This window comes from Chiloscyllium punctatum, chromosome 37 (genome assembly GCF_047496795.1).
Source record: "Chiloscyllium punctatum isolate Juve2018m chromosome 37, sChiPun1.3, whole genome shotgun sequence".
NCBI classification, from domain to species: Eukaryota; Metazoa; Chordata; class Chondrichthyes; order Orectolobiformes; family Hemiscylliidae; genus Chiloscyllium; species Chiloscyllium punctatum.
In genome coordinates, this window is record NC_092775.1 from 36,509,004 (window position 1) to 36,524,380 (window position 15,377).

A 15,377-nucleotide genomic window follows, 5' to 3' on the forward strand; every position below is an offset into this window, starting at 1 on the left:
TGGTATTAACAGATTTGTCTCACTCTGTTTTTTTTTTGCCTTCATTGCTTTGAAAGGTCATGGACAAAGAAGTTTATATGAGGCAAATGTGATCAGAAATTTCTGAAGTACAAGTTCAGAAATCCCAACTTTTGACTGTTTAACAATCATTTTTAAAAATATCTGAATATACGAATCATTTTAGTGTCATGAAATCCCACGTGTTGTGCTTTCCAAAATGCACCTGTTAAACTCCCCCATCTTCTGTTGACTTATTTACCATGCTTAGCGTAGGCACTGTACTTCATAAATATAACAAAGCTTCTTCGTATCATGATGATTTATATTAGTGCAGTCACATCTTGAGTTGTAATATTCTTTTGTTCTAAAAAAAACTCGCGATTTTTAAGTAGCTTCTGTTTTTATAAACAACATCATTCCTGACTAATCCGAAGTGAGGATTGATGGTGTGAGATGTAGGGCTGCAGTAATTATGTTTGTATCTGGACCGTTAGCAAAGGAGGATGCAGCTATAATATCTTTAAAAAGAAAATGCTGTTGCTTAGCAACATGAAGATGTTGTGTTAGTGGCTGGATTTCTTTAGTGAAGAGACACTGTTTCTAATTTCGTTTGTAAAATAACGGGTTACCCTCAGACAAATATACTTTAGCAGAGTCCTTCTTGATTAGGACACTAAAAGGACAAAATCAATACTTTTTCTCTCAAAATAGCAGTTTATTCGTTTTTCAGCATCTTTCATTTTACTTGGGGTCATCACGGTACGGTTCTGTGTCTCCTCCATTAGTCACCTATCCTGTGATGTGCTAATTCTTGATTTTGTCCTGTCTGATTACTCCACTTATTCATGGATGTGTAACTTTTGTCATAGAGAATGGATGCCCTCTGACGTTAATGTTATATTTTCAGTCTCTGATTCATCATTCTGTATGATTAATGCTTGATTATGTGGTTCAGATACATCAGCTCTTTCTTTGTACATCTTGACCGCTGCTTGTGACAGTGTCATATGACCTGGGCTGAACATAACATTGAATTATCCTTCCACAAACCCAAGGGTTCTTATCACAATCTCATACAATCTTATACTTTGTCCTGGTTCAAATTAGAATAGTTGCCTGGATGCCCATTGATCATACTCTTGTAAAATTTTCTCCCTTCTTTCCAATCATGGATCTCGCACATTTGATTTGAATGAATGATTGCTTTTTTTTGTCACGTATATTTTACAGTGAGTAAAACAGTAAAATACAGTGAAAAATGTTTTCACTGTTGCAAAGATCTGGTGCCATTTTGAATAGAATTTGGTTGGTGAAAGTGTGGGTTTGTCTTCCAAACATGAGAGTTGCTGTTGAGGGTAAGCTATTACTTTGAAAAGTAACAGGTAGATTTAACACAGCTATCTGAAAATCTTGGCAAGCCCCTTTTACATTTAAGGATCACAAATTTTATAGTACAAGCAACAAGTCCTGCAAGGTGACTAAAATGAGAATGCTGAGGACATCCAATTCCTGCATGTCTCAGAAGTGTGCACTAGTGCACTGAAGATTGCTATCAGTCTCAATTTGTTGTGAAACACTGACATACTGAATATGATAGTCAATGTGCCAACAACCATTTCTCTAGAGATTTCTTTCATTTGTCACACAGAAGGGAGTGTGTTGAAATAGTCAGGTTCAAAGATTTCACATTATAGTCCAATGGGTTTATTTGAAAACACAAGTTTTCAGAGTGCTGTTCCTTCATCAGGTGCTAGAGTTTTCAAATAAACCAATGAACTATATCCTGGTGTCGTGTGACTTTTGACCTTGTCCAACCCAGTCCAACACGAGCACCTCCACATCTTGAAATAGTCAGTCACTGGAATGTAACGCTGAGCTTGGACATGGAAAGCAATCTTGCACCATGGCTCAGCAGGGACATCATGTCGTATGAGAAGTTCTCCAATTTATGAGATTGATAGAAATGACATATTTTACATGATTTGATCAATTGATCAAAATATGGATTCATGTGCTAATCTCGAGGATTCTTTTCTGCAAACAAGTAACCTCTCTACATGTATTCTAGGATGTCTTGACCTAGAACTTTATGAATTATCACTTGTTTGCTCTGAGAATCACATTCTGGAGAGTTTTAAAACATTGCTAAATGGCCAGAAGGAACATGCTGCCTCAGGGACATGTTGAATGTATTCAGGCCACCTACTGATGATGATTTTCTCAAACTATTGTAGCTGGTCATCATCTGACATGGTTTGCTGATCACACTCTATTTGGCTGTGACTAAAACATATGAAATCAATGTTGAGACTACCTTCTAAATCAGGTTCAACAAAATCTACTTTTGATCTAAAAGAACATTTTTTTCTCTTAGCAAAAGTTGTAAGTTAGCTAAGATTATTGGAGATGGTAATTTGGGAACTTGGTTTGGATCATACTACTAAGTCCTACCTCTATATTTACAGTGGGTACCATAGAGAATAGCTGAAAGCATTTCGGAGGTCAAACAGTAAAAGGGAATACACAATAAATAGGAATATACTGAGAGGGGTATATGAAGTGAGAGATCTTAGTGTGCAAGTTCCCTAAAGGTAGCAGTACAAGTAGATAAGTTTGTAAAGAAGGCATATGGAATGATCTTCTTCATTGTCAGATGTATTGAATACAAAACTAAGGATGTTAATGATGAGACTTTTAACACTGATGAGGCCATAGCTGGAGTATTATGTGTAGTTCTGGTCACCACACTACAGGAAAGACGAAATTTCTCTGGAGAGAGTGCAGAGATTTACTAAACTGTTGCAAGAGCTGGAGAATTGCATCATTAAGGAGAGATTGGAGAGGTTGGGATTGTTTTCCTTGAAACCTGAGAAGGCTCAGGCGTGACATAATTGAGGTATAGAAAATTGTGAGGGGTAGAGATAGAGTAGACAGAAGGAACTGTTTCCCTCGGTAGAGAGTTCAAAAACCATGAGTTATAAATTCACATTAAGTAGCAAAATGATGAGAGGAGACACTAGGAAAAACGTTTTTACACAGAGGGTGGTGGGTGTCTGGAATTTGCTGCCTGAGTTAGTGATGGAGGCAAAGAACTAAACTCTTTATATAAGTACCTGGATCTGCATCTTAAATGTTGTAACCTGCAGGGCTTTGGGCTATGTGCAGGAAGATGGAATGAAAAGGGCATCTGGTTGTCCTTGGGTCATAGAGTTATAGATTCATAGAGATATACAGCACGGAAACAGACCCTTCGGACCAACTCATCCATACCAACCAGATATCCTAAGCTTATCTAGTCCAATTTACCAGCACTTGGACCATATCCCTCTAAACCCTTCATATTCATATACCCATCCAGATGCCTCTTCAATGTTGTAATTGTACCAGCCTCCACCACCTCCTCTGGCAGCTCATTCCATACACATACCACCCTCTGTGTGAAAACGTTGCCCTTTCGGTCCCCTTTTAATTTTTTCATCTCTCACCCTAAAGCTATGCCCTCTGGCCTCCCCCACTCCAGGGAAAAGACTTTGTCTATTTGCCTTATCCATGCCCTGCATGATTTTATAAACATCTATAAGGTCACCCTTAAGCCTCCGATGCTCCAAGGAAAACAACCTCGCCTATTCAGCCTCTCTCTATAACTCAAATCCTCCAACACTGACAACATTCTTGTTAATCTTTTCTGACCCCTTTCAAGTTTCATGACCACCTTCTGATAGGGGGCAGACCAGAATTGCACACAATATTCCAAACCTGACATGGACAAGATGGGCCAAATGCCTCCCTTCTGTACTGTATCATTTCTATAGTATATTTATGGTTTTATGGGTCTTCATAAGTTTTGGTGGAATTGTGGTTGATTATTTGTGAATAGCTTTCAGCTTATTTCCAATGGTTTATATCCGTAAGAACAACAAAATGCTTGACAAGCAGATATGTGTTGTATTCTTAACCAAAACAAGGGTTTATCTTTTCATGTTGAGTAGTTTGCCTGAGGCATTATAAGGATGTGAGAACTAATTGCAATAGGCTTTTGCAGAGGCCTATGCAGAGGCCTTTTTGGGATGCTATTAAACACAACTTGCCCAGGAATACCCTGCTCACTGATGCTCAGTTTTTGGGTTCTGCCAGGGCCACCCAGCTCCTGACCCCATAGACTTAAGAGCTGAACTCCAGAGGTGAGCTGAGAATAACTGCACTTGACATCAAGACAGCATAGGACCAAGTAAGATAGGAAAAAAACCTCCAGAACTTGAGACAATGGGAATCAAGAGAAAGCTCTCTACTGAATGGAGTAATGCATAGCAAATAGAAGACAGTTATCCTTGTTGGAGGTCAATTATCTCAATCCCAAGACTGCAGGTGCTCCCCAGGGTAGCGGCCTAGCCCCATACATATAAACACATGAACATTTCAAGAACTAATATAATGTTCTCCATTTCCTAATCATTCCAGCAGCATATAAAGCTAGCATTGCACTTCAGCAGGTAATAGAGAAGACAAGAGTCCCTACAGTGTGGAAACAGGCCATTCGGCCCATTGAGTCCACACTGTCTTGCAGAAGAACATCCCACCCTGACCCAACCCCCTACCCTATCTCATGGCTAATCCACCCAGTCTGCATATGCCTGAACATTATGGAAAATTTAGCATGGCCAATCCACCTAACCTGCAGATCTTTAGACTGTGGGAAGTAGCCAGAGGAAACTCAGGCAGACCTGGGAAGAATGCGTAAAGTACACAGAAACAGTTGATCGAGGCTGGAATTGAACCCAGGTCCATGGCAATGAGGTAGCAGTGTTAAGCACTGAGCTACCATGCCATCCCAAATGTAGTATTGGCCTTTATTTCAAAGAGAATGGCATATAAAAAAAAGATACAATTATAAAAATCACTAGTCAGTCTACACCTGGAAACTAAGGAAAGATACATTGGCATCAGAGACATCCCAGAGATGGTTCACTAGTTTGATTCCAGTATAAAAGGGATTTTCTTGCAAAGAGCAGTTGAGTAGGTTGGACCTGCATTCATTCAAATTTAGAAGAATGAGAGATAACCTTATACAAACATGTAAGATTCTTGGGGGTTTGAGAGAGAAGATGCAAAAGAATTGTTTTGCTTGTGGGAGAGTGTAGAACCAAAGGATGTAATCTTAAAGTAATCAGGCTATCTACATAAGACAGAGTGGAGGAGGTTTTTTTCTCTCATAGGGGAGTGAATCTGTGGAAATCTTTCCTGCAAAAGGTTGCCAAGGCTGGCTCTTCAAGTAAATTCAAGGCTGAGATTGGCACTTTTTAATAAGTTAGAGAATTGAGGAATATGGGCGAGGACAGGAAGATGGAATTGAGCATTATCAGATCAGTCATGACCCTTAAATGGCACAGCAGACTCAGTAAGATAAATTACCTACTTCTGTAGTTTTATGTTCCATGTGGAGGACGCACTGCAACAATCCATCAAAGAGCCTTAGTTAGCACCTTCCAAACCTGTGACTTCCACCATCAAGAAAGACAAGGACACCAGGTCAATGGGAATACCCCCACCTGCTAGTTTCCCTCCAAGACATACACTTGCCTGATTTTGAAGTATATCACCATGCCTTTACTCACACTGAGTTATAGTCATGGAACTCTCTTCGTAACAGCACTGTAAGTGCCAACACACCCCAACGATTACAGCGCTTCAAGAAGGCAGTTCACTGCCATCACTCAGAGGTATTTAGGGATGACAATGAATGCTGGCTCAGCTTACAAGGTCCATAATCCTGCGAACAAATCAAAAACTTCAACAGGTCAGCAGCATTTAGGTGGGCAAAAGAAAATATGTTGTTCCTTTCTGGTTCTTTAGTTGTGGCACCTGCCATTTGCCAGGGAAAACAAATTCAGAGACTATGATTCCTTTGAAGGCATGGAGGGATCTTCCTGCCTGAAAACTTGAAAATGATAGGCATCCAAGCTAAAGGCAAAGATAGATTTGAGGAAAGGGGTTTCCTGGACTCTTCAGTAGATTTCTGATGTCTTCTTCCTTGCGTTCACTTTAGCTGAGAAGTATTGTTCTGATGAAGTGTCTCAGAGTTCTGCTTGAGGAGTTAGGTTCTACATAAAACTAATTGCTCACAGCCTGTTTTATGTCGAATAAAACAAATGACTACTATCACAAAACTGGCGAATTATGCTTCCATATCAGATGATCAGAAGGCTAGAAACAAAAACAGACATTGCTGGAAATACTCAGCAGGACTGACAGTATCTGTGAAGAGAAATCAGAGTTAATGTTTCAGGTCCGGAGCATGTAACCATTAATCTTTTTTTTAAAACTATCTCAGCCTTTAGTAGGGTAGCCACAGAAGTATGGGAGCCATTTTGTAAGATTGTTTAACTGGAGCGAGAGACAGCTCATTGTTCATCTAGATACCTTACAGCCTTCAGGACTCCACAAAGAGTTGAACAATTTCACAACCTGAACCTTCTCCTCCATGTTCAATACCAACTCCCACACCTCTAATCCTGTTTTCGGTAGGTTGTTCCCAGCACAGCCAACCTATTTTCAACTATTTATACTTCTCATTAGTAAACTATCCAGTATTTATCTTACTCTCTCAGCTTATTGTCAGCAATCTCTTTGTTAAACAATCACTTTTTTTCTGTCTCATGCGACTCTTTTATTCACTCATGAGATGTGGACATCGCTGGCTGACCAGTATTTATTGTCTATCCCTAGGTGTCCTTGAGAAAGTGCTGATGAGTTGTTGTTACAGTCCATAGGCTGTAGGCAGACCCACAGCACGATTAGAGAGGAGATTGCTCGATTTTGACCAAGCGACAGTGAAGGAATGGTGATATATTTCCAAGACAGATAATGAGTGGCTTGGAGGGAAACTTTCAGGCAGTGGTGTCTCCATGTATCGGGGGCCCTTGGTCTTTTTGATCGAAGTGGCCATGAGTTTGGAAGGTCCTGTCTAAGGATCTTTGATGAATTGTTGCAATGCATTTTGTACTAGTATACACTGCTGCTCTTGAACACCACTGGTGGAGGGAGTCGATATATAAATCAAATGGGCTGTTTTGTCCTGGATGGTGTCAAGCTTCTTGAGTATTGTTAGAGTTGCACCCATCCAGGCAAGTGGAAAGTACTCCATCACATTCATGACTTGTGCCTTGTAGTTGGTGGACAGGTTTTGGGGAATTGGGAGATGGGTTACTTGCCACAACATTCCTAGCCTCTGACCTGTTCTTATAGCCACTGTATTTATATGGCGAGGTCATTGATGAAGCAGCTGAAATTGGTTGGACCTAAGACACTATCCTGAGGGATTCCTGCAGTGATGTCCTGGAGCTGAGATGACTGACCTCCAAAAACCACAATCACCTTCCTATGACTTCAAACAGTGGAGAGTTTGCTCCAGATACCCATTGATTCCTATTTTGCTAAGGCTCCTTGATGCCCCACTCAGTCAAATGTGGTCTTGATGTCAAAAGAAATCACTCGCACCTCACTTCTTTAATTCAGCTCCTTTGTCCACGTTTGAACCAAGGCTGTAATGAGGTCAGGAGCAGCGTGGCCCTGGTGGAACTCAAACTGGACGCCACTGAGCAAGTTATTGCCAAGCAGGTGTTGCTTGATAGTACTGTTGATGACATCTTCCATCACTTTACTGATGATCGAGAGTAGACTGACGATGTGGTAATTGGCTGAGCTGGATTTGTCCTGCTTTTTATGTACAGGACATACCTGGGCAATTTTCCACATTGTCAGGTAGTTGCCATTATTGTAACTATACCAGAAGAGCTTGACTAGGGAAGTGGCAAGTTCTGGAGCATAAGTCTTCAGTACTATTGTCACAATATTGTCAGGGCCCATAGACTTTGCAGTATCCAATGCCTCCAACTGTTTCTTAATATCATGTGAATTGAATCAAATTGGCTGAAGACTGGCAACAATGATGTTAGGCGTACTGGAGGAGGCCGAGATGGATCATCGACTCAGCACTTCTGGCTGAAGACTGCTGCAAATATTTCAGCCTTTTCTTTTGCACTGACGTATTGGAATCTTCCAACATTGAGGATGGGGATATTTGTGGAGCCTCCTTTTCCAATGAGTTGTCTAATTGTTCACCACCATTTATGAGTGGATATGGCAGGACTTCAGAGCTTAAATCTGCTACACTGATTGTGGGTTCACTTAGCTCTGTCTATCACTAGCTGATTATGTTGTTTTGTATGCAAGTAATCCTGTTTGGTAGTTTCACCAGATTGACACTTCAATCTTATGCAAGCCTGGTGCTGCTCCTGGCATGCCTTACTGCATTCTCCATTGAATCAGGAATGATACCTTGGCTTGTTGGTAATGGTTGAATAGGATATAAGCCGGCATCATGAGGTTCATTTTGTGCTGGAGTACAGTTCTGCTGCTGTTGATAGCCCATAGTGCCTCATGGATGCCCCATCTTGAGTTACTAGATCTGTTCAAAATCTGTCCCATTTAGCATAGCTATGGTGCCACACAACATGATGGAAGGTGTTCATAAAGTGAAGTCTCTCAATGTGGGACATTGTCTTCACAAGCACTGTGCAATGGTCATTCTTATCAATATTATCATGGACAGATGCATCTGCAGCCAGCAGATTGGTAAGGATGAGGTCAAGTATGTTTTTTTCTCTTTTTGGTTCCCTTACCACTTGCCACAGACCCAGTCTAGCAGCCATGTGCTTTAGGACCTGACTATTTCGGTCAGCAGTGCTGCTGCCGAGCCACTCTGTGGTGGACATTGAAATCCCTCACCCAGTGCATATTCGCGCCCTTGTCATCCTCAGTGCTTTTTCCAAGTATCCCTCAACATGGAAGAGTATTGATTCACCAGCTGAGGAATAGAGATTAATATATTCTATTCTATATATATTCTATTCACTTCCCTCCACACCCTCCCCACCCCGTCATCAGCATAAATACCACGCTTTCACAGCTATTTTCCATTCTGTTGAAGGGTTACTGAATTCAAAACATTAACTCTATCTCAATGCTGCCAGACCTGTTGCATTTCTCCAGCATTTCCTGGTTTGGCTTCATATTTCCAGCAACTGCAGTTCTTTATTAAGAATTTTATCAAGAGATTTTCTTCATTTCCTTTTCCAGATTTTGTAACAGTGTTCACAGATTTTAACTTTGGAACTTCACTGGTCTCATTATCTATGGTTTCTTCATCATTAAGTTTGACAGAGAATTTACCAGATAGGGCCATAGCCAGCTTGTTTGCTGTCATTTTTTTTTGAAATTGGAAGGGCATTCCGTTCATTTTGCAGATTTAAACCTTTTGAATTCTTCCTCTGGAATAACAAGTTAACAATGGCTTATCCTTTCCATAGTCCAAATCCATTTCTCCTGTCATTAGTAGAATGTCAGTAAGATGCCATATTATATTCAAGCAATTTTGTGTGATATTCTTTTTGGTTTGTACTTCAAACATTTTTAAAAATCTCTTAACTTCTGATCCTAATCAGATGATTTTATTGAATTACATTCATGTAATTGAGACATGTTGGTTTTCTTCAGAAAATGTATATTATAATTACATAGTCATAACAAGGAAATCTTTTGAAACAAAATAAACATATCTAGTAATGTCAGTATTTAAGTCATTTGTTTTTAAACACTTAATTGAAAGCCGCAGAAAATTTGAGCATCAGCAGCTTATGAGATGTGGACAAACCAAAACAGAGTAGTTGCCATATTGATTAGTTAAACGGTGTCAGTGCACCTATAAAGTGGAAAAGGCTAAAAGACCACAAGACAGTCTAGTAGTTAATTTCATGTTGAGACAAGAAAGCTTTAAAATGTTGTACTTGAGACATAAGAATACTAGAATTGTATTTCAATCTTTTTTAGATTAGATTCCCTACAGTGTGGAAACAGGCCTTTCAGCCCAACAAGTCCACACTGACCCTCTGAAGAGTAACCCACCCAGACCTATTTCCCTCTGACTAATGCACCTAACACTATGGGCAATTTAGCATGGCCAGTTCACTTAACCTGCACATCTTTGGACTGTGGGTGGAAACTGGAGCACCCGGAGGAAACCCACACAGGTTTGGGGAGAATATGCAAACTCCACACAGACAGTCGCCCGAGGCCGGGATCAAACCTGGGACCTTGGTGCTGTGAGGCAGCAGTGCTAACCACTGAGCCAGCATGCCCTGGGCTGTCTATAAAGCATGAAAGCAATATTGTCCAAGAATGACTGAGCAGTTAGCAGTATTAACACAATGGTAATATCCATTGTCATGAAGCTTCTCCTGATTGTTCTTACAGCTGCCATGCATACTTTATTGATTCTGGGCCATATTGCCATATTTGCCATATTGATTCTGGGCGCTATTGTTAATAGGACCTTCCAGAACATTGTATCATTCTTGCCTGTAGTCCCAGATAGAGCAATAGGGGTGGTGATGCACAGGCCCAGAACAGTAACAGTGTCTCAAGAGCAAGTGAGGACTTGGGAGAGGGAAGTAATGACTTGTGCTTATCATATGGTCCCATGCGATCAGGGAAGCCTGTGATTTTCTTGATTGGTAAGTAGCTGTGTGAGCAAATTGCTAAGCTTCCTTTTGATCATACCTGGGTCTCGGATGATTTGCCATGTGTCAGATCTAGGCCTCAGGGGTTGTGATGATTACAGTCTAGGCCTCTTGGAGTTATCAGTCACCATGCCAAGGCTTTGGGTGGGGTTGGTAAGAGCTGTGTGAAGAGTCTGTGTCAGCTGGTTGTGGGAGAATTGTCTCCTGATGCCAGGATTGGGGGAGGCAGGAGGCTGTGGGTGATTGGTGAGGAGGAGGTTGCAAGAGGTGACTGAAAGGAGACTGTAAGGTGGAGAAAAGAAAAGGAACCAAAAGGCAGTAAGGAGCATATTGCAAAGCAGTAAAGAGGAAGCTGTAGAAGGAGACGTAGAAGGCTGCAAAGTGAAGAAAAGAAAGAAGGTGCAAGGGAAAAGAGATGGTTGCAAGGGGAGGAGGAAGAAGATTTGAGGTGGGAGAGAAGGAGACTGTAAACCATAGAAACATCAATTTTCGTGCTCCTCGGATTCTGCCTGACCTGCTGTGCCTTTCCAGCACCACACTCTCGACTCTAATCTCCAGTCCTCACTTTCACCCTGCACATTTCTCCGGACCTACACATCCCTCAACACTATGGACCATTTAGCATGGGCAGTTCACCTAACATGCACACCTTTGGACTATGGGAGGAAACTGGAGCAAACCCACACAGACACAGGGAGAATGAGCTAACTCCACACAGAGTGTCACCTGAGGTTGGAATTGAACCCAGGACCCTGGCGCTGTGAGATAGCAGTGCTAACCACTGAGCCACTGTGCCACCCTAAATGGAAATGAGAAAGACGTACATTGTAAAGGAGAAGAAGAAGGAGGCTGCAAAGTGAGGGACAAAGGTTGGCTGTAGGGAAGGGTTGATGAACTTGGAAGGTGAAAAAAGGAAGGAAAACACAATTAACTGGGAGTGAGAAATGTCTAAAATTACAGTGTGTGATTTGTATATATTTTAGTGTCTTTTATTTTTGAGTTTAGATTTTTAACTTTGAATTAGTGGCATATGCGTTTTCTACATAATTAAATGACTTAATGATTAACTTGCAAGTGTTTCTGTGGCTAATTTCTTTTAAAATATTGTGTAGGACAATAACTTCTCAAACGTAATGTGTTTTTATTTAGGACAAAGAACAAAGAAAATTTACAGACCAGGAACAGGTCCTTCGGTCCTCCAAGCCTGAGCCAATCCAAATCTACTGTCTAAACCTGTTGATCAATTCCTAAGCATTTGTATCCCTCTGCTCCCCACCTACTCATGCATCTGTCCAGATATATCTTAAATGAATCTACCATGCCTGCCTCTACCACCACTGCTGGCAACGCGTTCCAAATGCCCACCACCCTCTGTGTGAAGTACTTGCCACGTGTAGCCCCCTTAAACTTTCCACCTCTCACCTTGAAAGCATGACATCTCGTTATTGAATCCATCACCCTGGGAAAAAGCTTGTCTCTATCCACCCTGTCTATACCCTTCATGATTTTATAAACCTCAATCAGGTCCCCCCTCAATCTCCTTTTTTCTAGTGAAAATAAACCTAACCTACTCAACTCCTCTTCATAGCTAGTACCTTGCATACCAGGCAACATCCTCGTAAACCTTCTCTGCATCCTCTCCAAGGTGTCCACATCCTTTTGGTAATGTGGCAACCAGAACTGTACACAGTATTCTAAATGCGGCTGAATTAATGTCTTGTACAATTTTAACATGACTTGCCAGTTCTTATATTCAATATCCCATCCAATGAAGGCAAGCATACTATATGCCTTCTTGACCACTCTATCCACCTGTGCAGCAACCTTCAGGGTACAATGGACCTGCACTCCCAGATCTCTCTGCCCATCAACTTTTCCCAAGGCTCTTCCATTCATTGTATAATTCGCTCGAGAATTAAACTTGCCTTTAAGTGCATCACCTCACATTTGTCTGGATTGAAGTGGATCTGCCACTTTTCCACCCAACTCTCCAGTCTATCTATATCCTCCTGTATTCTCTGACAGTCCCTTAAGCTTTCTGCTACTCCACCAATCTTTGTATCATCTACAAACTTGCTGATCATACCAACAGTGCCCTTTTCTAGATCATTTATGTGTATTACAGACAACAGTGGCCCCAACACTGACCCCTGTGGAACACCACTGGTCACCTTTCTCCATTTCGAAAAACTCCCTTCAACTAGTACTCTCTGTCTCCCATTGCTCAACCAGTTCTTTATCCACCTAGCTAGAACACCCTGCACACCATGTGACTTCACTTTCTCCATTAGTCGATAATGGGAAACCTTATCAAATGCCTTACTAAAGTCCATGTATATGACATCAACAGCCCTTCCTTCATCTAACAACTTGGTCACTTCCTCGAAGAACTCTATCAAGTTGGTAAGGCACGATCTCCTCTGCACAAAATCATGTTGTCTATCACTGATAAGCTCATTCTTTTCTAAATATAATAGATCCTATCTCTACCCTCTCCAGCAACTTCCCCATCACCAACGTCAGGCTCACTGGTCTGTGGTTACCCGGAATATCCCGACTACCCTTCTTGAACAGGGGGACAACATAAGCTACCCTCCAGTCCTCCAGCACCTCACTTGTATTTAAGGATGCGACAAAGATATCAGTCAGGGCCCCAGCTATTCCCTCTCTCGCCTCCCTCAGCAACCTGGGATAGATCCCATCCGGTCCTGGGGATTTGTCCACCTTAATAATCTCTAGCATACCCAACACATCTTCCCTACGTATGCCAACGTGATCCAGACTAATCAAACTTCTATCTCTAATCTCAAGATTCATCATGTTCCTCTCCTCAATGAACACTGATGCAAAGTAATCATTCAGAATCTCACCCATTCTCTCACGTTTGGCACACAGCCTTCCTTCATTATCTTTTAGTGGACAAATCCTTTCTCTAGGTACATGCTTGCTTCTTATATAAGAATTAAATGCTTTGAAATTTTCCTTAATTCTGCTTGCTAAAGCTATTTCATGACCCCTTTTAGCCCGCTTGATTCCTTGTTTAAGACTTGTCCTACTCTTCCGATATTCCTCCAGAGCCCGTTCTGTCCTTAGCTGCCTAGACCTTATGTACGCTTCCCTTTTCCTCTTGGCTAGTCATACAATTTCTCCTGTCATCCACGGTTCACGAATCTTGCCCTTCCTATCCTTTGATATGCCTATCCTGCACTACCATTAACCTATCTTTGAAAGTCTCCCACATCTCAAATGTGGACTTCGCTTCAAATAGTTGTGTCCAATCCACATTTCCCAGCTCCTGCCTAATTTTGATATAATTGGTTTTGGCCCAGTTTAGTACTCTTCCCTTAGGACCACTCTCTTCTTTATCTACGAGTATTCTAAAACTTACAGAATTGTAGTCACTGTTCCCAAAGAAATCCTCCACCGCAACTTCTACCACTTGTCCTGGCTCGTTCCCCAGTACCAGGTCCAATATGGCCCCTTCCCTCGTCGGACTATTGACATAATGCTCTAGAAAGCTCTCCTGGACGCTTCATACAAATTCTACTCCATCCAGACCTCTGACGCTAAGTGTATCCCAGTCAATGTTGGGAAAATTAAAATCTCTCATCACCATTACCCTATTGCCTCTACATCTATTCATAATATGTTTACCTATTTGCTCTTCTACCTCATGCTCACTGTTAGGAGGTCTGTAATACAGCCCCAACAATGTAACTGCACCCTTCTTATTTCTCAGCTTCACCCATAATGCCTCACTACCTAAGACCACCATAGTGTCCTCCTTTAGCACAGCCGTGATATCATCCCTGAGCAGCAATGCAACTCCACACCCCCTTTTACTTCCCTCCCTGTCCTGTCTGAAACGTCTATATCCTGGAACATTTAGTTGCCAATCATCATGCCTTTCCTTCAACCAAGTCTCTGTGATGGCAATAATGTCATACTCCCAGACACCAATCCAAGCCCTAAGTTCATCTGCCTTACACACTATATTCCTTGCATTAAAATAGATGCTTTGCAGACCACCAGTTCTTTTGCGCTCACCTGCTCTCTGCCTACTCTTCTCTTTATTAATGCTATCTTCATAATTCTTACAGCCTCCAGTCTCCACCTCTCTGCCTACTTGTTTTCTCTTCTTGTTCCCAGTCCCCTGCCATATTAGTTTAAAACCTCCCCAACAGCAGTAGCAAAAATTCCCCCAAGGACATTGGTTCCGGATTGTTTCAGATGTAGACTGTCCCTTTTGTAATAGTCCCACCTTCCCCAGAACTGGTCCCAATGTCCAACAAATCTGAACTCCTCCCTCCTACACCACCTCTCAAGCCATGTGTTCATCCTGCCTATTTTTTCATTTCTATGCTGGCTAGCACGTGGCACTGGTATTACTCCTGAGATCACTACCTTTGAGGTCCTCCTCTTTAACTTCTCTCCTAGCTCCCTGAATTCTTCTTTCAGGACCTCATCTCGCTTTCTATTTATATCATTGGTGCCTATATGCACCAAGACAAATGGCTGTTCACCCTCCCTTTTTAGAATGCTTTGCAGCTGATCAGTGACATCCCTGACCCGAACACCTGGGAGGCAACATACCATCCGGGAGTCCTGTTTTCAGCCACAGAACCATCTATCTACTCCCCTCACAATAGAAGCCCCTATGACTATTGCCCTACGAGTCTTTTTCTCACACTTCTGAACAGCAGTGCCCACCACGGTGCCACGATCTTGACAACTGCTGCCCTCCCTGGTGAGCCATCTCCCCCAACAGTATCCAAAACGGTATACCTGTTTTGGAGGGAGATG